This window comes from Lactuca sativa, chromosome 8, assembly GCF_002870075.4.
Source record: "Lactuca sativa cultivar Salinas chromosome 8, Lsat_Salinas_v11, whole genome shotgun sequence".
NCBI classification, from domain to species: domain Eukaryota; kingdom Viridiplantae; phylum Streptophyta; class Magnoliopsida; order Asterales; family Asteraceae; genus Lactuca; species Lactuca sativa.
The window spans coordinates 259647457-259671048 of NC_056630.2; the positions used below are offsets into that span (position 1 = coordinate 259647457).

Below are 23592 nucleotides of genomic sequence, written 5' to 3' on the forward strand. Positions count from 1 at the left end.
AACATAGGTGCGCAATCAAGATTTATTTATGGTATGACTTATGTACGTTACCAACCTTTTTCGAGGTATTTAACTTAAAGGATTGACTTATTACTTGTAGTTGAAGATATGTTAGAATTTTATTAAGTGTTCTCATCGCAGGTCAGAGTATACATAACTCTTATATTTATTGTTGGTGAGGTTTGCAGTATTATTAATTTTTGTTTTGTACTCCAAGACTATCAAGTAAGGAGCAACCATGTGAGAAATACCGGAGAGTAGGACCATTTTGGTGCGTAACCGTTCTGAAATCCAGCAACCCAAGCGATAGTTTAAACTAGACACCTCTTCCGTAAGTAGTCGAGAAGTAGGGTAATTAAAAACAATACTTTTATTAGGAACTTGTAGCGATAATTGTATTCCTCTTTCGAGTATACAATTTCTCCATAGCCAGTTTAGCTCTGATACCAATCTGTCACACCCTCGACCGAGGCGGCGGAACATGTCGAGCTGTACGACTTAGTTCATGGATCACATGCAATTGGATACATCGTACAAGTACACCAATAAGAAAACAGTAGTTGTATTTCATCTTGAAGTTTGAATAAAAGGTTCATACAAATAATAATAAAGTACATGAATACCCTTAACAAGCAGGCAGATATAACAAAAACTAGAAAACTATTTAGCCTAAAATCCATGACTATTCTGTTATCAAAAATGCTTGTTAGTGATCTCTTGAGAATACATGTAGTTTGAGGGTTAACACAAGGTTGGTGAGAGTTACAAGTTTTCTCTTAGAGTAGTAGTGATACTTTTAAAATGATCAAAAAGTATTTTCTCAGTAAGTAAACCATACTTAAAAATGAGTTTGTAAAGAGCCTTAAAAGAAACTTTGAAACCCAAAAGGTGTTTTTCAATAAGTAAAACGATATTTATAATTGTTTTGTAAAGAGAGAAATCAGATTAGTGCTTTATATATAGAGAGAGAGAGAGAGATCATGTTAATGTTTATAGTGAGTCCTATAACCGAACTATGTGACTGAAGTACCCCGCACAACGCTTCATTAGACGTTATGGAATCGAATAAGATATTTACCACCCGCTTCAATTGGTCCGTCAAGGTTGTGGCTAGCAACCGCATGTGGGGGTGTCAACCTGTATAGATCTATACATACGTATCTTGCTCCAAGGATTAACGGTTATAGTGGTGTGGGTATACTAAGTGTTTATAATTAGGTTATGAATAGTGTCTCACTATAAAAGCCATTAATTAATGTGTATACGAATAACCTACCCTATCTTATACATGGATAAGCATCTGGGGCGTAATGATCAAGTGTGAATAGCCTTAACTTATATGTGGATAAGTCACTAGGAAAAATGATTTACGTTGCATAAAGTTTATAAAGTCTAGTATGTTTGATAAGTATATATATATATATATATATATATATATATATATATATATATATATATATATATATATATATATATATAAGTGTGTACCGTACTCGCTTTAATAAGTGGTAAATCTCATAGTAGTTTATACATGTGCATGTATAAATTTCAAGTAAAAATTTTTATAACTTATACACACACACACACACACACATATATATATATATATATATATATATATATATATACACACACACACACACACATGCATGTAAGTTATGATCTTTGAAACAAAGGTGGTAATGTCACATATTATAAGATTTATGACACTCGTTTAACGACATAAAATCATAACTTGTTTCTAGTAGAAAGATATTTTATTTTAACTATTCGTAACCTTTTTCAAACAACTATAACATATGAATATATCAAGTTTAATAACCAGTTTTCGTTAAACAATATATGTTTCAACTAGTAGTATTTGTAACCAATATACGATTTTCATGAGAGTTTGCCTAAACGAAATAGTGAGAACATGTATCCCCCCCCCCCCCCCCCGAAAAATTTAAAAACTATAAATGGGGCCGTAAGCCCTCACCTAAATGCATGAGTTTGGTTTAGACCCGAGAGTGTGATCGTGTTCGGGAAGCACCGCAAGAAAACACCAACTAGCAACAAACTTTAACCCGGGTTTTGAGCTGATATAAACTCATGAAACAAAAATAAAATAACTCGAGGCTTGATCGACTAGTACCAAAAAAGAATGGGAAACACGAGAATCAAAATAAATGTTGTGGTGGTCGAAGAAGAGCCTTCCCGGTAGCCTCTCGATTTCGTTTTTCTTGGCCGATGCTAGAAGCACTGTTGCCATTTTTGCTCTGATAAATGACGAGATAGGGACAACAGGTGGCAGGGGTGTTGGGTTCTGGTTTCTTGTCAAAACAGGGGCAAAGAGGGTGGATGCTGGTGGTTCTCGGCAGTTAATGCCACCTCCGATGGGGGCGGTTTTGGCCGAGAAAGAGAGCAAGTAAGAAAGGAAGTGAGGGAGGGATACTTGGCTGATTTGTGTGATGAAATAGGAAGGGCAAGGGCTCATTTTATAGTCTCAAGCAAGCATGCATTGCTATCCATGCACCATGATTCCATGGTAAGTCAAACACACAAAAGCTCCATGATTGTACTCTTGAAGTGAGAGGATAAGGCGGTGTGGAGTAAGGTGGTGATAATGGACGTGATTATGGCCAAGAGGAGGGAAAATGGGCTGGCCATGTACTCCTCCATGCAAGCTTGGTAGAGCCTAGTGATGTCACCAACCAAATAAAGTCCCTAAAACCTTCCTAGATTTATGTGCCAAGATCCCGACTTCTAATATTTTTTCAAAAGTAGCAAATGACAGAGCCGAGTACACTGATTCCAAAAACCCGAACAGATTAATTTTTGGAAAGTGGCAAATGATAACGATCGTATCTTTTGCATACGACCTCCATTTTGGATGTTTTTTTATTTCTGGACTTAGGTGAACGTGTACTATGAGACTAAAGTGTTTTCTTTGCTCACAACAGCATAATAAAAATTTTCGGTTTTTCAGATGTATTAACTAGGGTTACAATTTGTGTTGCATTTTTCGTTTGAGATTTTCCACAATTGGAAATAATATAACATGTGATATCTTATTTTAATTGTAATAACTGTATTTATTTTTCAAAATATGCATTAAAGTTCAATATGTCTGGTTACAAAGAGGTTCGTAGTGAATTGAATATCTAAAGTTTTAGACCTAAATTTCAGGATGTCATATGAAATAAGTTGGAGTAGCCTGGGGTGACAGATTCCAATCAAACCATTTATGATCCATATCTGTCAAATTTTAGCTAATTATATGTTTTTGCTCTAATCAAGTGAGCAACCAGACACTCATGAAAAACTTCAAGGATACTAAAGAGACTAGATATACTAAGAAAGCTAAAACAATTTATGCATTTCTATCATTAAAGCGTTAGAAATTCTGATCTAGAAAGGGTGTTTCAAATGAAAAGTAAAATGGTTCTAAAAGTTGTTTCCCACTCCAACAACTACCTAATTCTCTCTAGCTTCATCTCTTAGAGATGAAAGTAATATATTAAACTTATAAATAACATTATATTGTTTTTGTTAAAAATATTGCTAATTTGTTTTTCTCTTAGGTATCCCATGTTGAAGTAGATTCAGTAATATCTATCGCCTAGATTATGCAAGCTGGATGAGTTCTTGTCTATACCCTAAATTCATTCATCTTTTTTTTATGAAAACTTTAACCCGATTAATGCATTCTTAAATAACCGATGCAAATGATACTATTAAGTAAGTGGAGATGCTAATTTGTTGAAACCAAGATAGGTGAATGGAGGCTATTGCAAGCTCTATGTTATAGGATGAGTGTTGAATGTCGAACGATTAAGAGTTATGCCAATACGGCCTCGAAGGAGGCCGTTCTTGCTTAACACTATGTGTGTATACTTGCTTCCCTTTTCTCTATTCTATATAATAAAATTAATTGTTCTTGTTGATCTTAATTTAATTCCATCTTTTCTTGCTGGTGTCCCTTATGTCGTCTTGGATATAGGTGTAACACCCCAAAGTTTGGAAAGTCAAGAAAAGAAAGAAGACCTCAATTTTAAGGAGAGACTCGGCGAGTCCAAGGAGGGACTCGGCGAGTCCGAGCGGGATCCGGGTTGAGGTGTTAGCGACCGACTCGGCGAGTCGGCCAAGGAGACTCGACGAGTTGGGTCTGAACGAGGAAAACCCTAAATCCGGGACTTGGAGCCTATTTAAGCGTCTCATTCTCTTTCCTAGGGTTCCTTTAGTGCCTCTTTACCCCCAGAACATCAACCCTAGCCGCCATATCCGTTTTTGAGCTAGATCTTGCATCGAAGAGAGCACTATAAGCTTGGAGAAGGAAGAAAAGCCTTGGAAGAGCAAGAAGGGACTGTAGATCCGAGATTGAGAAGACATTTCAGATCAATTGGAGGTAATAAGCTATTGATTGGACTCCCTTTGCATCTAGATCTATTCTTATGTGTGAGTTTTGGTCATTATTGGTATGTTTTGTAACCAATTCGAGTTGGAGGTTCAGATCTGGGGTTGCTACCTCAGATCCATGTTGGTTTTGGTCTTGAATCCCCTAAAGTATCAGCCCTTGGTATGTTGAAGAAGCATGTTTGCCATAAACCCTAGTTTAGTGTGTTTTGAGCATAGATCTCTCAATCTACACGTAAAGTTTGCCACTTTACGTGGGGAATAGGCCCTAGAAGTATGGATCTATGAGTTGGAAGTTCTGTTTGGCTCGAAAAGCCACTGCATGGATTGAGGACTAGATAGACTCGGCGAGTCCTTCGAGTGGACTCGGCGAGTAGCTTGAAGATGAGGAGGAACTCGACGAGTAGGATGAACAGCTCGTCGAGTCGGTTGAAGTTAGGCATGGACTCGGCGAGTTAGATGAACAACTCGACGAGTTGGTTGAAGATTGTCTTGGACTCGGCGAGTCAGATCGCGAAACCCTAAACCCTTTGAGTTGAGACTCGAATCAGTGAGTCGGGTGGTGACTCAGCGAGTTGGACAGGACAGGTCTTGGAACTAGTTGGACTCGGCGAGTCATGGACTGACTCGGCGAGTCGGGTCGCGAATAAGAAAGACCCTGAGCTTATGAACTCGGCGAGTCTTTAGGAAGACTCGGCGAGTAGGGTTGACCTGGAAGGTTGACTTTGACCAGAGTTGACTTAGTTGACTGTCAGACTAAGTGTTATATGTATATTGATAGCTCGGAGAGCTGGAGGAGCAGCGGTTCAGGGGATTGTTGAATAGTAGCCAGAGGTTTATCAGCCGGGCTCAGCAGTTCAGGTGAATTTCCTTCCAGTAGGAACGGGTCTAAGGCCACAATGCCGGCCCGTTTAGCTAGCAGTAGTTTCGGATGTTGATCGGATACAGCAGTTAGTATGTTTGATGCCTTCGTGGCTCAAACAGGATTTATGTGTTATGTGTTCCGGGTTACGGCCCGTTGTAGTATGCAGTATATGTGAGTTTATGCCAGTTGATATGTTATGATATGTTGTGTTCAGTTAGCTTCGGACTTCGGTCCGATGGAGGGGACAAGGTCCCAAACAGTTAGCTTCGGACTTCGGTCCGATGGAGGGGGCAAGGCCCCAGTCAGTTAGCTTCGGACTTCGGTCCGATGTCAGCTTCGGACTTCGGTCCGATGGAGGGGACAAGGTCCCAGATAGTCAGCTTCGGACTTCGGTCCGATGGAGGGGGCAAGGCCCCAGTCAGTTAGCTTCGGACTTCGGTCCGATGTCAGCTTCGGACTTCGGTTCGATGTAGGGGGCAAGGCCCCGTTAGTCCGGACTTCGGTCCGATGCAGTGGGCAAGGCCCAATATGTGCTTTATATGTATTGTGTGATATGTGGTAGATTGGGGGAGCTCACTAAGCTTCGTGCTTACGGTTTTCAGTTTTGGTTTCAGGTACTCGGTTTTCAAAAGAGGAGCTCGGGAAGATTGCAGAGCACACACCATAGTCAGTTAGCCTGGGAATGTTTGACTCTGATAATGATGCTACGTTTTGAATTTAATACTCGAAAGTTATGTTTGACTTATGATACGTTTTATAAATCCAGTTTTAGTAATGTTTTAAAAGAATTTTTTAGTCGTGATTTTTGGGTCGTTAGAAGTTGGTATCAGAGCCTTGGTTTGAGGGATTCGGGCGCACTCCCGAGTATGTCTGAACTCAAACTAAGGAAGTGGTATATAGTTTTCAAAAGAAAAATCGTAGTTACAAAAGAATTTTGAGAAAAGAAAACAATTTTTAGAAAAAGCAAAAAGAGTTTTGAAAAGAGAAAAGGGTGTGGTGCATGCAATCAGCCGAGGTCATGTAAGTACTCCCAATTTACCCATACAAGTTATATTATGATTATCAGTATCAACTTCAGTTTCAGTTTCCGTTTCAGTTTCAGCTTCAGTAGAACAACATGCTAGAATAGGGCTAAGGATCTAGGATGATGCCTTATGTGCCTGCTTTATGTGTTTCAGCTTGATAAGAATTGTATGCTAGTATTGAGTAGACAGTAGTAGGATAGCCTGTGTAGGTTATGCCTGATAGCATGAGCTTAGCATTGTATGCTAGTGCAGTTTTTCGTTATGAGGATAGATTTGCTTGAGTATGTTTCCTTTATCCGAATGCTGCTTGCTTTGTGCTTTGTGGGACTCTGAGTGATGGGAGTTAGCCATTAGGTGAATACATCACATCACATGTGATCAGGGTTGAATAATCTCAGAGTGCTGGATTTGGCCCTACTGCGCAGCTCTTGTCTGAGTCTGATATGTGCATAATTAGTTAATTATTTAACATATATTCTTAGTTATTTTTGGTTAATTATGAGAATAATTTGGACAAAAGGTACTCAAAATGCTTTGAATTGTGTTTTCAGCCCAAAAGATATGCTTGGATGTAAAAAGGAGAAAAGGAAAGCAAGAGAAGATTAAAGGGTGCCAAGAATGACCTACTCGGCGAGTACCTCGGCCCTACTCGGCGAGTACACGATGAGATATTAGAAGATATGTACGACTGCTAACCTGAAGACGGATAAGTATTGACCTACTCGGCGAGTTGATTCTGCTACTCGCCGAGTAGCCTCTGTTTTGAGATATCTTTATAAGACGAATCCTGATCACTTGGGATGGAAGCGCTGGCAATTTTTGAAGGATTAGCTGCGACTAAAAGGTTGAGAAGGCGCTAAGGAACCCTAAGCTTCAAGAGTTGGAAGAATTCAAGCAATTAGGTTAATTCTACCACTTAGACTTAGGAATTAAACATGTTTGCTTTCTTAAACTTTGTTTCTTTGTTTGTTTCTACTGCAACTATGAGCTAAACTCGTTTTTGTTTCTGTTTGGGGAATACCAAAGAACTCCTATGGTTTAATTATTGATTCTTGTTTAATTGTCTATTGGTGATTTGTTAAATTAAGTTTGTTAAAGAACCTTATGTGTTAATCACTACTATTTTCTGTTAATTGGAAGGCAATTAGGTTGCATGAACATCACTTAATTGTTAACCTCATATGTCTATGTGAATGCTAAAACGTATGCTTGGAAGTAATGATTATGAAACTAAGATTAATAAGAAATTAGGAAGATTAATGTGTGAGCTTGTTGAGAAACCACCAACAAGAGGTTAATTGAATTAATAACTTAATTGACCATTACAAATCTTATTTAACCCAAATAATTAATCTAGGGAATTAATTAGTTTAAACACTTGATCAACGCTTAAATTAGTTAATTGTCTAAGGGTTAGGAGTAATGAACATGAACCTAACTATTATCATTGGTAACCAATAGCAATTAATCTATCTTAACTTAAATAACCATAGGAGTGAATTGGTTGAACCTAAATAGAAACATCTTTATCAAATTTGGTGAATAGTTGTTGCTTTAGTTAATTAGTCAAATTTAATTTGTTAAGTTTCTAGTCTTGCAAAACTAGAGAAAACCATTTACTTTTATTATTTGTTTTAGTTAAAATTAGCTATTAGTTTAATTTCCGTTCCCTGAGTTCGATACCTTACTTATCAATCTATACCACTTAAAGACAGGTTCACTGCCTTTGTGTGCTCAAATTATTAATAAAAAGTAGGGATAAAACTAGTTGAATTTACACACATCAAGTTTTTGGCGCCGTTGCCGGGGAACGGTTCTAAATAATTAAGCTAATTCCTAATTTTTTCGATCCTTTGTGTGAGATTACTTGCATAAAGTTCAGTTATTGCAGTTTAGTAAATAGCAATTAGGTTTTAGTATCTGTTTTAGTTAGATTTAAAACTTAGAAATTTTTTTGAAAAATCACTGCTACTCGCCGAGTGCACTCGCGACTACTCGGCGAGTAACAGCTCATTTAGATTTTTTTTTTCTTTTAGTTGTTTGCAATTTTTTTTTTGTTCTTTTTACGCTTTTATTTGATTAATTTCAGGACTTTCATGACCAGAGGAGCAAACACGCCACTAGTACCCCCGTTTGAAGACCCCGAATCCGAATTGAAAAGAAACAAAGGGAAGGACGTGGAGAGTTCAAGCACACCAAAGAAATCACCATTGTCCAACTTGAAGACTGTTTTTGGGAAAAAGAAGAGCAGTAAATCAGGAGCTTCTAGCGCTTCCTTGACAATTGAGGAGCCAATCCAAGAAGATATTGGATACGAGACCGAGGAAGAAGAGGAGGCAACATACAAACAAGAAACCGGATCGGAGGAAGAGTTAGCATTCACTATGGCTAACATTGATGAAATTCCCATGGGGGAATGGAAGAAGAGGATGCGCGACGACCATGGCCCGGGACTTGTGCAACCCGCAATTCCCGCAACTGCTACCTTCGAACTAAAAGGTCATATCCTAGCTGCGCTTAAGGAAATACCTTTCTATGGGAAAGATCATGAAGATGCCTACAAACATTTGGATGAAGTAAATGATGTTGCTGACTATTTCAACATTCCAAATGTAACCCGCGAAACTCAACTACTTCGGATGCTTCCGGTAACCTTCAAGGGTGTTGCTAAAGACTGGCTCAAATCACTTCCTCCCGGGTCAGTCACTACTTGGGCCAAAATGAAGGAAGAATTTATAGATCACTTTTGCCCACCATCAAAAATAGCCAAGCTCAAGAAGGCCATTGCAAATTTTGAACAACAAGCTGGAGAATCTTTATATGAAGCATGGGAGAGGTACAAAAGTTTACTACGAAATTGCCCACACCATGATCTAAACAGCCAGCAAGAAGTTTCCATCTTTTATGATGGAGTTAATGTCACAACCCGGCAGTTGCTAGACTCACAAGGCCCACTTACAAAGAAGCCACCCCCGGTGATTAAAGAATTAATTGAAGAATTCTCTAAACACTCTAGAGAATACCACAACCCAAGGAATGATGTCACGAGGGGAGCCGCATATGCTGCTACTGAAGATTTATCCGCGGTCATGGCCATGTTAAAAACCATGGATAGAAGAATGGATAAAATGGATCAAACGATCCATGCCATACGGGTGGGTTGCGAGAATTGCAATGGACCTCACCTCACTAGAGATTGTGATTTGGATGAGCACGGCAACAAAAAGGCACAAGCATGCTATTCGAGCGGTGACCGATATGAAGAAGACTGGCGAAAACCGAAGAAGGAGTGGTTACCTTATGAAGAGTACAAGAAGGCCAAGGAGGAGAAGTATAGGCAAAAAGGGAGAGGATTCTACCAAAAAGAGGAGCCGGTGCAAGAGAAGAAGCCAAGCTTAGAAGAGATGCTAACTAAATTTGTGGCTGCTTCCGAGAAAAGACACAGTGACCACGATGCTGCTATCCAAGAAACAAGAACAATGCTCAGGAATCAGCAAGCATCCATCCATAATATAGAAACTCAGCTTGGGCAACTCGCTCAACAATTAAACCAAAGGTCACCGGGTGAACTTCCTAGCAAAACCGAGAACAACCCACGAGGCGCGCAAGTGAACATTATTACCACAAGAAGTGGGAAGGTTATTACTCCCCTGGCCCCCATTCGTACTGAAGAGAATAAGGACTCACAGAAGGAAGAAACGGAAGCACAAGCTGAGAACCAACATTCACAATCTGACAGATCTACTCGCCGAGTAGGACCGATGTACTCGGCGAGTACATCTGAAAAACCACATGATCAGCCACCCGTCAAACCTTACCAGCCTCCAATGCCGTACCCAGCCCGAGCCAAGAAGGAGAAGCAGGAAGAGGAGTATCAGAAATTCCTTGATCATATTAAAACTCTTCAAATAAACATTCCTTTCATCGAAGCCGTCGTGCAAATGCCCAAGTACGCAAAGTTCCTTAAGGAACTCCTCACTAATAGAAGAAAGATGGAAGAGGTGCAGAAAGTAGTATTGAATGAGAATTGCTCCGCAGCCATGCTAAACAAACTACCAAAGAAGAAGGGTGATCCGGGGAGCTTAACTTTACCTTGCCAATTTGGCAACTTGGCAGCAATTCATGCTTTAGCTGATTCGGGAGCGAGTGTAAACCTTATGCCATACTCGTTCTTCAAAAAGCTGGACCTCCCAGAGCCAAAGCCAATTCGGATGGCAATTCATTTAGCAAACAAGACGGTTACTTTCCCAAGAGGCATATGTGAAGATCTATTAGTGAAAGTAGACAAGTTTGTCTTCCCGGCTGACTTCATCATTCTTGACATGGAGGCGGATCCGCAAGTACCAATCATCCTTGGAAGACCCTTCCTCAACACCGCTAGCGCCATCGTAGACATGAGAGACTCAAAGCTCACATTGCGAGTTGGGGATGACTCAGTAACATTCGGGGTAGACCAAGCCATGAAGTACTCAAGGAGTAGTGACGACACGGCGTTCTCAATCGACATGCTTGACGAGATATTGAAAGGAGACATACCTGAAGATTCCAGCAAGGTTGCAGCTTTTGAAGAAGTATTTGATCCAGAGAAAGATTTACTAGAGATTGAAAGACTGTTGGAGGAAGCAGAGTATGAAGAACTCAAAAACCAAGCTGAAAGCCCTACTCGCCGAGTAGACCCGATCTACTCGCCGAGTACACCTGAAGAAAAGTCAGCAGTCGCAAATGCCGCCATGAACTCGCCGAGTACCATACCTGCACTCGGCGAGTACTCCACTATAAACACTAAATTGGAGCTCAAAACACTGCCTAACCATCTGGAATACGCCTTTCTGGAAGAAGGAAATCAGAAGCCAGTAATTATAGCCTCAGATCTCTCCAAGACAGAAAAGGAAGAGCTTGTACGGGTACTGAAGAAAAGAAAGAAAGCCATCGCGTGGAGCATCTCCGACATAAAGGGAATAAGTCCATCCTACTGCTCTCACAAAATAAACTTAGAAGAAGGAGCCAGACCGGTGGTGCAACATCAAAGAAGATTAAACCCGAACATGCAAGAAGTCGTCAAGAAGGAGGTGGTAAAGCTTTTGGATGCAGGAATCATCTACTCCATCTCCGATAGCCCATGGGTGAGTCCGGTCCAGGTGGTGCCCAAGAAAGGAGGAATGACGGTCATTACCAACGAGAAGAATGAGTTAATTCCAACGCGAACGGTAACCGGTTGGCGAGTGTGTATCGATTATCGCAAGCTAAACGATGCCACTCGCAAAGACCATTTCCCCCTTCCTTTCATAGACCAAATGTTAGAGAGACTTTCGGGCCATAGCTATTATTGCTTCTTAGACGGGTTTTCCGGGTATTTCCAAATACCCATAGACCCAATGGACCAAGAAAAGACCACCTTTACATGCCCCAGTGGGACCTTCGCCTATAGACGCATGCCATTTGGCTTATGCAACGCACCTGCGACATTTCAAAGGTGCATGACCGCCATATTCCATGATATGGTGGAGAAATTCATGGAGGTCTTTATGGATGATTTCTCTGTATTTGGATCTTCTTTTAATGACTGCCTTACAAATCTTGACTCGATGCTTGCTAGATGTGAGAAAACCGACTTGGTCCTAAATTGGGAAAAGTGTCATTTCATGGTCAAGGAGGGTATAGTATTGGGACATAAAGTCTCTAAAAAGGGGATTGAGGTGGATCGGGCAAAGATAGACACCATCGCTAAATTACCCCCGCCAACTAATGTGAAGGGCATTAGAAGCTTTTTGGGACACGCAGGCTTTTACCGGCGTTTTATTAAAGATTTTTCTAAAATTACGAAACCTCTAACACAATTATTGTTAAAAGATGCACCCTTTAATTTCACTAAAGAGTGTTTAGAGGCATTTGACTTTTTAAAAGAAAAATTAACTAATGCCCCAATCATTATAGCACCAAATTGGAACTTACCCTTCGAGATCATGTGTGATGCGAGTGACTATGCACTAGGAGCCGTCCTTGGACAAAGGGTTGACAAGCATTTTCAACCCATTTATTATGCAAGCAAGACCTTGAATCCTGCCCAAGAGAATTATACCACTACTGAAAAAGAACTGTTAGCCGTAGTTTATGCTTTCGATAAATTTCGCCCTTATTTGGTTTTATCTAAAACCACTGTTTTTACTGACCACTCGGCTATCAAGTATTTGTTTTCCAAACAGGATGCCAAGCCAAGACTAATACGATGGGTGCTGCTTCTTCAAGAATTCGATATAGAGATACGAGATAAGAAGGGAATGGAGAACGTAGCTGCCGATCATTTATCTAGGCTCGAGAACCCGGCATTGCAAGAAGATAAAGATGGAGATGACTTCCCGGATGAATACATTATGGTGTCCGTGGGAGAGGAACCATGGTTCGCGGATATAGCTAACTACTTAGCTACAAATTACGTCCCGAAGGAGTATAGTAGTCAGCAAAAGAAGAAATTCTTTTCGGAAATCAAATATTACTTTTGGGACGATCCATACCTCTTCCGAAGTTGCGCGGACGGGATTATAAGAAGATGTGTGTTCGGAAAGGAGAGTCGAAAAATACTAGAGCAATGCCATAGCGGACCCACGGGAGGACATCATGGCGCACACTATACCGCGAAGAAGATCTTTGACATTGGGTTTTATTGGCCAACAATCTTCAAAGATGCAGCCCAATATGTCAAAGAATGTGATGCTTGCCAAAGGGTGGGAAACATTTCCTCCCGTAATGAAATGCCACAACATAGCATTCAAGTGTGCGAGGTGTTCGACGTGTGGGGCATAGACTTCATGGGGCCATTCCCCACATCCAAAGGAAACAAGTACATTCTCGTGGCGGTGGATTATGTGTCAAAATGGGCGGAGGCGCAGGCTTTACCTACAAATGACGGACGGGTAGTGGTACGGTTCTTGAAAAGACTATTCTCCCGGTTTGGTGTTCCAAAGGCCCTAATTAGTGACCGTGGCACACACTTTGCCAATGATCAATTGGACAAGGTGCTCAAGAAATATGGGGTGACCCATAAGTTCTCCACATCATACCACCCGCAAACGAGTGGGCAAACGGAAGTTACCAATCGAGCTTTGAAGCGTATCTTGGAGAAGTCGGTGGGAAGCAATCGCAAGGAATGGTCGGATAAATTGGATGACGCGCTATGGGCGTTTCGTACCGCTTTCAAAACACCTATTGGTACTACACCACATAGGTTAGTTTATGGAAAGCAATGCCATTTACCGGTTGAAATCGAGCACAAGGCATATTGGGCGCTAAAAAGATGCAACTTTGACATGGAAGAATTGAAGACCAACCGTTTAATGCAAATGAATGCCCTTGAAGAACTCCGGAATGAGGCCTATTCTAGTTCATGGCTCTATAAAGAAAAGACCAAGAGATGGCATGACCAAAGAATCAAAAGCAAAGACATCCATGAAGGCCAAAAAGTACTACTCTTCAATTCCCGTCTAAAACTTTTCTCGGGCAAACTCAAATCAAGGTGGGATGGTCCATTTGTGGTTAAGACGGTGTTTCCTCATGGGGCTATTGAATTGATCTCAAGAGATGGCACGCCATTTAAAGTCAATGGCCATCGAGTGAAGAAATATGAAGAAGGAGTCCCCCGCAATGAAGGAATGGAGGAGCTCCTGCTGTGCGGAATTGCAAAAACATAGAAGGGGCGGAGTCCAGCTAATGACTCCATCAAAAGAAGCGCTTCTCGGGAGGCAACCCGAGTTTCACGTTTGCATTTTCTTTCACTTTCTTTATTTTTCGTATTATTTTTTTCATTTCTCTTCATTCATTCTACTTCTCTAAGTGCTTGAGGACAAGCTCTACTAAAAGTGTGGGGTGGAAAGGCTAAAATAAAGAAAATCACATAGTAAAATTGGCAAAAACTTAAATTTTTTCAATCTGAGACATATACTCGGCGAGTATATCGGTTATACTCGGCGAGTAGATGCTCGTATACAGCTAAAACTTCACAACACGCGTCCGTACTCGGCGAGTATATCCATTATACTCGGCGAGTATACGGTTTAAACCCAGTAAAATAAATTCTGTAAAAAAACTGCTTTTGTTCAACACTTCACCCCCATACTCGCCGAGCAGTTTCTCTCAAGCCATCTCTCAAGAGTTCTTCAAGATCTAGTCAATTTCCTTTCTCTTTCTCTTAATTCAACCACCAAGGTAACATTTTTACTCTTTAATTTCATGAAAGGTCCAGTCTTTGTCACCTATTTCCCCACATTTGGTATATTTTCGGATTTGGGGAGTTTTTCACAATTTCTAGGGCTTTGATTTACTCATGAATTAGGGGATATTTGGTGTAATTTCTTCAACATATGTGGTTAGAAACACAATTACGACAAACCCCTATGGATAAATTGGACTAATTCGCAGACTACACAGCTTCGATTTCGAATCTGTCCGAGTGTTCATACTACTCGGCGAGTATGCTCGCGTACTCGGCGAGTAGGTCTCGCAAAGATGAAAAAAATTTTCTGTTTTATTTATGGGGTGTTGTTTGTTGTTGTGTTTTTGTTATGTTTTTACAGGGATCATGGCAAGGAGAGGACAATCATCAAGAGGAGGAGGCCATGGTGATATGCCATGGTTAGCCTTTCAACAAATTACCTCTAAATCCTCCAAAACTCGAGCCCTAAACAGGTTGGAAGCGCTGCGACAGAAAGAAATTCACTTGCCCACTGCAGTGGATTGGGGATGGATGGGTAATGTCGGCTTGGAAGAGGAACTTACTCCATATTTGGTAAAAGATTGTAACTTGGGTTATGCCAACATCACTTGTGATGGTTGGCTGCAATTATTTAAAATACAAGAGCCAGTATATGCGGAGTTGTGCTGGGAATTCTTTGCTACTATTTCATTCCGAGGTGGGAGTGAATATTACAATCCAAACACGATCTCGTTTTCTTTGGGAGGAGAGATGCGACAATGCAGCATGGTTGAGTTCTCTTGGCGGTTGGGCATCTACGATCAAGATATGACAATGACGGACTACTTTGAAGCCTTCTTGGAAAATACCTACAAAGAACTTCCCGAGGGGGTGGTGGCATCAACATGGTGGAGTACAATTGCTAACCGGGTCTATATACCTTCCACTGCTCAAGAAGGGCATATTCGTTCTCCAATCCATCGACTCATTCACCGATTCATTGCAAGCACAATCAACATGCGAAAGGATGGGGATAAAGTTCCCACCCTTGATATCTTTTATATGTGGAGTATCATCACCCCCGATGTTTTCTGCGATCTCCCATATTGCATTGCTAAATTTCTTGCGGAAGGAGCAGTTAAGGAAAAAATCAACTCGAACATCAATGGGGGTATGTTCATCACGAGGCTCGCGCGATCATTTGGGATTTTGGAATTACCGCAAGCCCAAATGCTAACGGTTATCCACCCTCCTCCGTTCAATACGGTACTCTATAGGAGGGCTCGGATAGTGGAGAAATTTGGTGATTCCTTTACTATTCCAAATGAAGATGAGCCGGCGGTCCCAGAAGAGCCCGGAAGGCGGGTTAGGCCAAGGAACGAGCGGGTACGTGAAGATCCACCGGTGATTCCGGTGGAGGATAACGAAGGGTGGAACCAAGTGGAGTATCGGCGATACTTGGATGATATAGGGCGAGGAGTCAATTATACCAATCAATCCTTTGATTATCTTTTCCAACAAATGCACATTGCCCCGCGGCCGGGACCCGGTTATCCGTACATAATGAATTGGGACGAACGGATGCAACGAAGGAGTGGAGAAGGTGGAAGTGGAGCTGGAGGAGCTGGGATGGACGATGAGGAATGAAGATTTTATTTGTTTTGTTTATGATGTTTGTTTTAAGGACAATTGTGGACATGTAACCTTGGTTAAGTGGTTTGAATTTTAGTGTTACTTTTAGTTTTCTTTTCAGGTATTGAAGCTAGGATGCATGCTATTTAGGAATGGTCAAGCGAGGAATGAGAGCTTTTAGGGATGCTTATGGAGTTTTGTTCCTAGGGTTGAGTCCGTACTAATTGAGAATTTATTAGATAGCTGCTGTTTAGAGAGTTCTTGGAGGGTGCATTTATATGACAACACTAGAGTAAAGAAAGCCAGCAATTAGACAATTTCTGGAATTATATGCTCTACTCGCCGAGTGCACTAATACTACTCGGCGAGTACATCTGCTTCTGTGCGATCTGCTTGTCCGATACATCCTACTCGCCGAGTTTAATCGCATACTCGCCGAGTAGCCTGCTGCAGGAGGAATTTTTCTTTGTTCTGGTTATTGTTCATGTGCCATTCATACATTCTTTGTGCACTACTACTGCGACTTGTGCAACAACCAATTTTCCTTGGAGTTTTCGAGCTATCAACCACACGAGACATATGACACCCATGCCATGGATGAGCTGTTCCCATGGTTAAAGTCACTAAAAGATGGAGTTGAAGACGAGAGTGTCAACCTAGCGACTGCTACCCCAGGGGAGTTTGTTCCAACTTTCTCTCTAATTGCATTTTTTTTGTTATAATATGCAATGAGGGCATTGCATAAAATAAGTGTGGGGTAGGGGGTTAGTCACATCTTAGAACACTTAGAATCTTAATTTAGGCTAATGTTTAACTTGTTGAATATTTAAAATGCTTAGGTCTTAAATTAGAAAATTTTGGTAAAAAATTAGGATTCCATATTAAAGTTGTGTTAATAATTGCATGAGAACCCAAATGTTTAGTTGAGCCTATACACGTTCTAGTGCATTTGTGGCTTCCTTATTCCAGTGAAATCATGAGACAAAAACACGACCCTGCTCAGCCTGAGGGATGCAATATGTTTTGCAGCCTAAACCTGAAATGTATCCAGGAAGATTTTTATCATTAGCCAATAAAGGTTGAGATTGAGCGCCCCTGCTTAAGCATGTAGGGATTTGAGTGAAAAAATAAAGTGAGGAATACATGTAAAAAAAAAAAAAAAAAAAAAAAAAGAGAATTACAAGGAAAAGTTTGAAGAATTTTTGGAGCATCAAAGTCAAATGTCAAATATGAAGATCGGAAATTCGAAGAAATTCAAAAAAATTGAAGATACCAAAAATCAAACAATAAGGTGGTGAATTCAAAGAAATTAAAGATCAAATGTCAAAGAAGTGAAGAATTCCAAAGAGCTCCAATGTGGTATCATTAATTGTAATTATCTAGATTATGTATGCTTGGGTTGCTCAATTAAAAATACCTTGAGGGTAAAGAGGTTTTCTGAGGATGGATTCGGAGGGTTGCATAAAATGAGCATAGTTCGGGGTGAGTGGGCGAATGTTTATGAGGATTGTGAGTATTTGGAGTATGGGGGGTTTTTAGGAATTAGACACAAATGCATGCGTTGAGGTCTTGGCATAATGGCTGGGAATGATTGGAATTATTAATGTGATTTTAATGTGTTTAAAACATAGTTTTGCTTGGGGGCAAGCAAAAGTCAAGTGTGGGGTATTTTGATATGTGCATAATTAGTTAATTATTTAACATATATTCTTAGTTATTTTTGGTTAATTATGAGAATAATTTGGACAAAAGGTACTCAAAATGCTTTGAATTGTGTTTTCAGCCCAAAAGATATGCTTGGATGTAAAAAGGAGAAAAGGAAAGCAAGAGAAGATTAAAGGGTGCCAAGAATGACCTACTCGGCGAGTACCTCGGCCCTACTCGGCGAGTACACGATGAGATATTAGAAGATATGTACGACTGCTAACCTGAAGACGGATAAGTATTGACCTACTCGGCGAGTTGATTCTGCTACTCGCCGAGTAGCCTCTGTTTTGAGATATCTTTATAAGACGAATCCTGATCACTTGGGATGGAAGCGCTGGCAATTTTTGAAGGATTAGCTGCGACTAAAAGGTTGAGAAGGCGCTAAGGAACCCTAAGCTTCAAGAGTTGGAAGAATTCAAGCAATTAGGTTAATTCTACCACTTAGACTTAGGAATTAAACATGTTTGCTTTCTTAAACTTTGTTTCTTTGTTTGTTTCTACTGCAACTATGAGCTAAACTCGTTTTTGTTTCTGTTTGGGGAATACCAAAGAACTCCTATGGTTTAATTATTGATTCTTGTTTAATTGTCTATTGGTGATTTGTTAAATTAAGTTTGTTAAAGAACCTTATGTGTTAATCACTACTATTTTCTGTTAATTGGAAGGCAATTAGGTTGCATGAACATCACTTAATTGTTAACCTCATATGTCTATGTGAATGCTAAAACGTATGCTTGGAAGTAATGATTATGAAACTAAGATTAATAAGAAATTAGGAAGATTAATGTGTGAGCTTGTTGAGAAACCACCAACAAGAGGTTAATTGAATTAATAACTTAATTGACCATTACAAATCTTATTTAACCCAAATAATTAATCTAGGGAATTAATTAGTTTAAACACTTGATCAACGCTTAAATTAGTTAATTGTCTAAGGGTTAGGAGTAATGAACATGAACCTAACTATTATCATTGGTAACCAATAGCAATTAATCTATCTTAACTTAAATAACCATAGGAGTGAATTGGTTGAACCTAAATAGAAACATCTTTATCAAATTTGGTGAATAGTTGTTGCTTTAGTTAATTAGTCAAATTTAATTTGTTAAGTTTCTAGTCTTGCAAAACTAGAGAAAACCATTTACTTTTATTATTTGTTTTAGTTAAAATTAGCTATTAGTTTAATTTCCGTTCCCTGAGTTCGATACCTTACTTATCAATCTATACCACTTAAAGACAGGTTCACTGCCTTTGTGTGCTCAAATTATTAATAAAAAGTAGGGATAAAACTAGTTGAATTTACACACATCAGAGTCCAACCGTTGTAGGGACGAGTCTTTTACTTGAAGGATTATCTGAGCCTCGTCACATGTGATGGTATTCAGGTGGTGACTAATTGGCATTACTAGGAGGCCTTCAGCAGCTGAGGACTGTTTGGGTAGAGTCAGAGGTTCCCTAGGGCAAGCCTAGGATGAGAGTGGCAGAGATCAGTAGAAGAATAAAAGGGGACTTGGTGGAGTTGAGGTAACTCTTGGGGAAAGTACGGATAGATGTGGAAGGTAGTAGGGGCCCATACTACTGAAAGCAGAGGATCCGTACTCGATTCAAGAGGGGCCAAGACGAAACCAGGAAATGGTGTAGTGAGTGAGAAATCCCTCAGCAGTAGTGTGTAAATTGATCAGGATTTTGTTATATTTTCAGCATGGTGACGTTGTGCGAGATACCAGTTAGCAGTTCAGGTGTCGAGGAGGGGTCTAGCTCGAGCTTCAGAGCCGGGCAGCTTGATGATCAGATGAGGGATTTCATTTCCGCAGAAATTACGCGCAACATCATTGATCAGACTCTAGTGATTTTCGGTTCAGTTAGAGAGGCCATTGTGGAGCTCATGGACAGTCATCTTGAGGCCTTTAAGGCCGGGATAGTTTCAGGGCAGTTTGGGGCTCGTCTAGGTCCCGAATCTTATGGAGTTCAGGGATCCATCAGGGAGGAAGATCCCATTTCTAGTTTCTGCCATCAGGGGACAGGAGTGAGCCGGGCATCCTGTTTTCAAGAGAGACCTTTGGATGATTGGATAGTTGAGGAAGTTTCGCGAGCCATTCGCGAGGATCTGCCTGACATGGTCGTGAGGATCATTGATAGATTGATCGAGAGGCTTCAGGATCAGACAGCTGCTGCTCAGTCGGCGGGCAGGGAGTCGGAAAGGAAGAGGAAAGCGGATGGGACTCATGTAGCCTCAGGTTCGGGTAAGAGGCCCAAGGGTTCGGATTTGAGGGCGAGGAACTATCAGAGCCGTAGTCGATGCGGGAAGTGCGGAAGGATGCACATGGGTGTGTGTAGGCGTAGAAGTGGTGGCGATGTTGGGTGTTTCAAGTGTGGCCAGATTGGTCATTTTAGCAGAGACTGTGTTGTTACCATCGCCCAGGGTCTTGATCCGATATGTTTCCATTGCAGACAGAGGGGCCACAAGAAGGCCCACTGTCCGAGTTTGTATCCAGCAGGGCAGGTGCCAGCTCCTGCCCTTGGGACTTCGAGTACCGCCAGCAGTTGTCGAGGCCGGGCAAGGGTGCCTACGGCTCGGAGCCGAGTTTTTTTTTTTCGGTAGGTTTCAACAGAGATTCGAGCGGCACTGAGTAATGAAGGTATGTAACTTTTGTTTTTCTGTCAGCTTATGTCATGATTATATTGTTATGGTTCTGCATCAATTTGTGGTATAAGTGTTGTGTTTCAGTGTGGCTTGCTTGTGATTATGTTATATGTCATTTGCATACCTCGGATAATTGGTTGGTAGTTAGGGGATGTGCTCTTATGGAGAAGGTTTCGGAGGATGCAGTAACTGTAGCGTGGTTGAGAGAGATTTGGTTCGTTTCGCTAGTTCGGAGTGGTTAGTGATTGGGAGGGATTGGTTAAATTCCTACCTGGCGGGCTTGGGTTCCCCAGTAGATGTTCCGAAATGGTAGTGAAGATTTGGATCTCTTTTGAGTGTGAAGCAGCAAGGGGTAAGCAGGATCGAAGTGGGGGAGAACCCTCCGGGTATACATGGATAAGAGTCTCGTAGACTCAGAATGAGTGCGCGGCCTCTGAGAAGAAATGGCAGTAGCTCAGTGATGGATGGATTGAGAAGTTCAAAATTGGGAGTTCGAGAACTTTTCCCAACAGTTAGTTCATGTAATCGAGATGGTTAGAAGCTGGTTGGGAATCCAGGATTGGAGGACCACCTGTCGGACGCATGGGAGTCGGAATGAAGATCCTGAGAGCGGGTAACAAGAGATGTTTTCGTATTAGTAGCCAGTGTCTGAGGCAGCATGCAGGTTGCGTAGATTCAGGAGTTGGGAGGTTGGAAACTTCCCAACAATAGCTTCTTGTATCCGGATTAGTAGACGGTTGGTTTGGGAACCAAGCCGAAGAATTCCTCGACGAAGCGCTAAGAATATCAAGGATATAAGATGTTAAGGTTGATACAGTATTCGAAGACTAAGGGCTGTTTTTCTTAGAAATCGGGATGAGGAATCACTAGCAGGATTAGGGATAGTCAGGATGTTCTCGAGATAGTAGTAGTGTTGTAAGTCTGCAGGGGGTAGCCGTAGCATTCACTAGCAGTCAGATAGCAGTAGTAGTGTTGTAAGTCTGCGGGGGTAGCCGTATCATTCACTAGCAGTCAGATGGCAGTAGTAGTGTTGTAAGTCTGCGGGGGTAACCGTAGCATTCACTAGCAGTCAGATAGTAGTAGTGGTGTTGTAAGTCTGCGGGGGTAGCCGTAGCATCCACTAGCAGCCAGATAGTATTAGAGAGTTGTAAGTCTGCGAGCGTAGTCGCAGCCTTTTATCAGATTGGTAGGTAGCATGAGCGCGTGTTAGACGCGGGAAAGCAGTTGTACCCACCAGTTCGGGTGCAGCAGTGAGGATATGGGAATCCACGGGTTAGATTTCGGATTTCCCAAATGGATCAGTTATGGCTAAGTCAGCAATTTGGGCTATAGATCGTCACATCAGTTATGAGATCAGAGTAGCAGTGGACCGTTGGGGTTCGGGTATGTTGCGGGCTACCGTCAGTCTGGGAGCCATCATGTTGTTAGTCGTGGAATTGATGATGTCAGGATGTGACGTATGGACCCGATTGGTTGGATCGGAAGGTTGCTAGAGCCACAGTGACAGGATAACTAGTGGAAACTAGTCCTAGAGGAAGATTTCGTTCAGAAGTCGTGGAAGCGACTAAGTGAGGAGCCCCTTGACTCCACAGTTGGGTTGGAGTTCAGGGTTTCAGCCAGTTCAGTGTTTCAGACAGCTCAGTGTTTTAGTCAGTTCGGTGTTTCAGGCCGTTCAACGTTTCAGTCGGTTCAGCGTTTCAGGCAAGTTTAGGGCTTGAGGCATGTTCAGTATTGCAGGCAGTTCAGTGTTTGGAAGGTTTCAGGGTTCTGGGTCAATATTGTATTTGCATTGGAATGCAAGTGCTGACGATATAGTTGGCTGATTGGGAAATGGCAAGTCCCTCTCAGCAGGATCAGTTGAGCCTTTTGCCGAGTATAAGTGATCTGTAGGGATGGCTAGGCAGGTAACTTTTCCTTCAGGAGGGAAGGCTCGAGTAAGTAGGAGATGAGTAATCAGGTGGGATAGAAGCAAGCTGGTTCCAGCAGCATCGTTTCGGTATGAGCGGTAGGATGGATAGAACAGTTATAGATAATTGAAGTATCTTCAAGAGTCGCTGGAAGAGACTAGGAGTTTGCGATGGAGTGTAGTGACCGGTGGGAGTCCGGTAACTCAGATATAGGGAGATTGGTTAGACCAGAGTAGTCTCAGTACATCCGGTAGGCGGATGGGAGGCAGCAGGATTTTCAGTCGGAGGAAGTAACGTTGAGGAAATTATGGGAAAGAGAAGGATTTAGTATGTTCTATCGGTAGTGATCGGCACTGTGAGTGGCCGGAATGATGGGCAAAAGGGTGATGGATTTTCCAGACAGAGAGTTGGAGGCAGTTGATCATAGCAAACTTCGAGGACGAAGTTTAGTTTAAGTAGGGGAGAGTTGTAACACCCCCAAAGTTTGGAAAGTCAAGAAAAGAAAGAAGACCTCAATTTTAAGGAGAGACTCGGCGAGTCCAAGGAGGGACTCGGCGAGTCCGAGCGGGATCCGGGTTGAGGTGTTAGCGACCGACTCGGCGAGTCGGCCAAGGAGACTCGACGAGTTGGGTCTGAACGAGGAAAACCCTAAATCCGGGACTTGGAGCCTATTTAAGCGTCTCATTCTCTTTCCTAGGGTTCCTTTAGTGCCTCTTTACCCCCAGAACATCAACCCTAGCCGCCATATCCGTTTTTGAGCTAGATCTTGCATCGAAGAGAGCACTATAAGCTTGGAGAAGGAAGAAAAGCCTTGGAAGAGCAAGAAGGGACTGTAGATCCGAGATTGAGAAGACATTTCAGATCAATTGGAGGTAATAAGCTGTTGATTGGACTCCCTTTGCATCTAGATCTATTCTTATGTGTGAGTTTTGGTCATTATTGGTATGTTTTGTAACCAATTCGAGTTGGAGGTTCAGATCTGGGGTTGCTACCTCAGATCCATGTTGGTTTTGGTCTTGAATCCCCTAAAGTATCAGCCCTTGGTATGTTGAAGAAGCATGTTTGCCATAAACCCTAGTTTAGTGTGTTTTGAGCATAGATCTCTCAATCTACACGTAAAGTTTGCCACTTTACGTGGGGAATAGGCCCTAGAAGTATGGATCTATGAGTTGGAAGTTCTGTTTGGCTCGAAAAGCCACTGCATGGATTGAGGACTGGATAGACTCGGCGAG

At 41.6% G+C, this 23592-nt stretch overlaps 1 protein-coding gene and 1 non-coding gene across 2 annotated transcripts in view; both read right to left on the minus strand.

Annotated features, from left to right (window-relative positions):
* Positions 1–23592, minus strand: part of LOC111903614 (WAT1-related protein At5g64700-like) — a 54067-nt gene that overhangs the window by 20739 nt on the left and 9736 nt on the right. The gene's annotated exons all lie outside the window — the stretch shown is intronic.
* Positions 9054–9160, minus strand: LOC111886164 (small nucleolar RNA R71). Its single transcript, XR_002848351.2, has one exon. It is a non-coding gene; the product is annotated as a small nucleolar RNA R71 (small nucleolar RNA).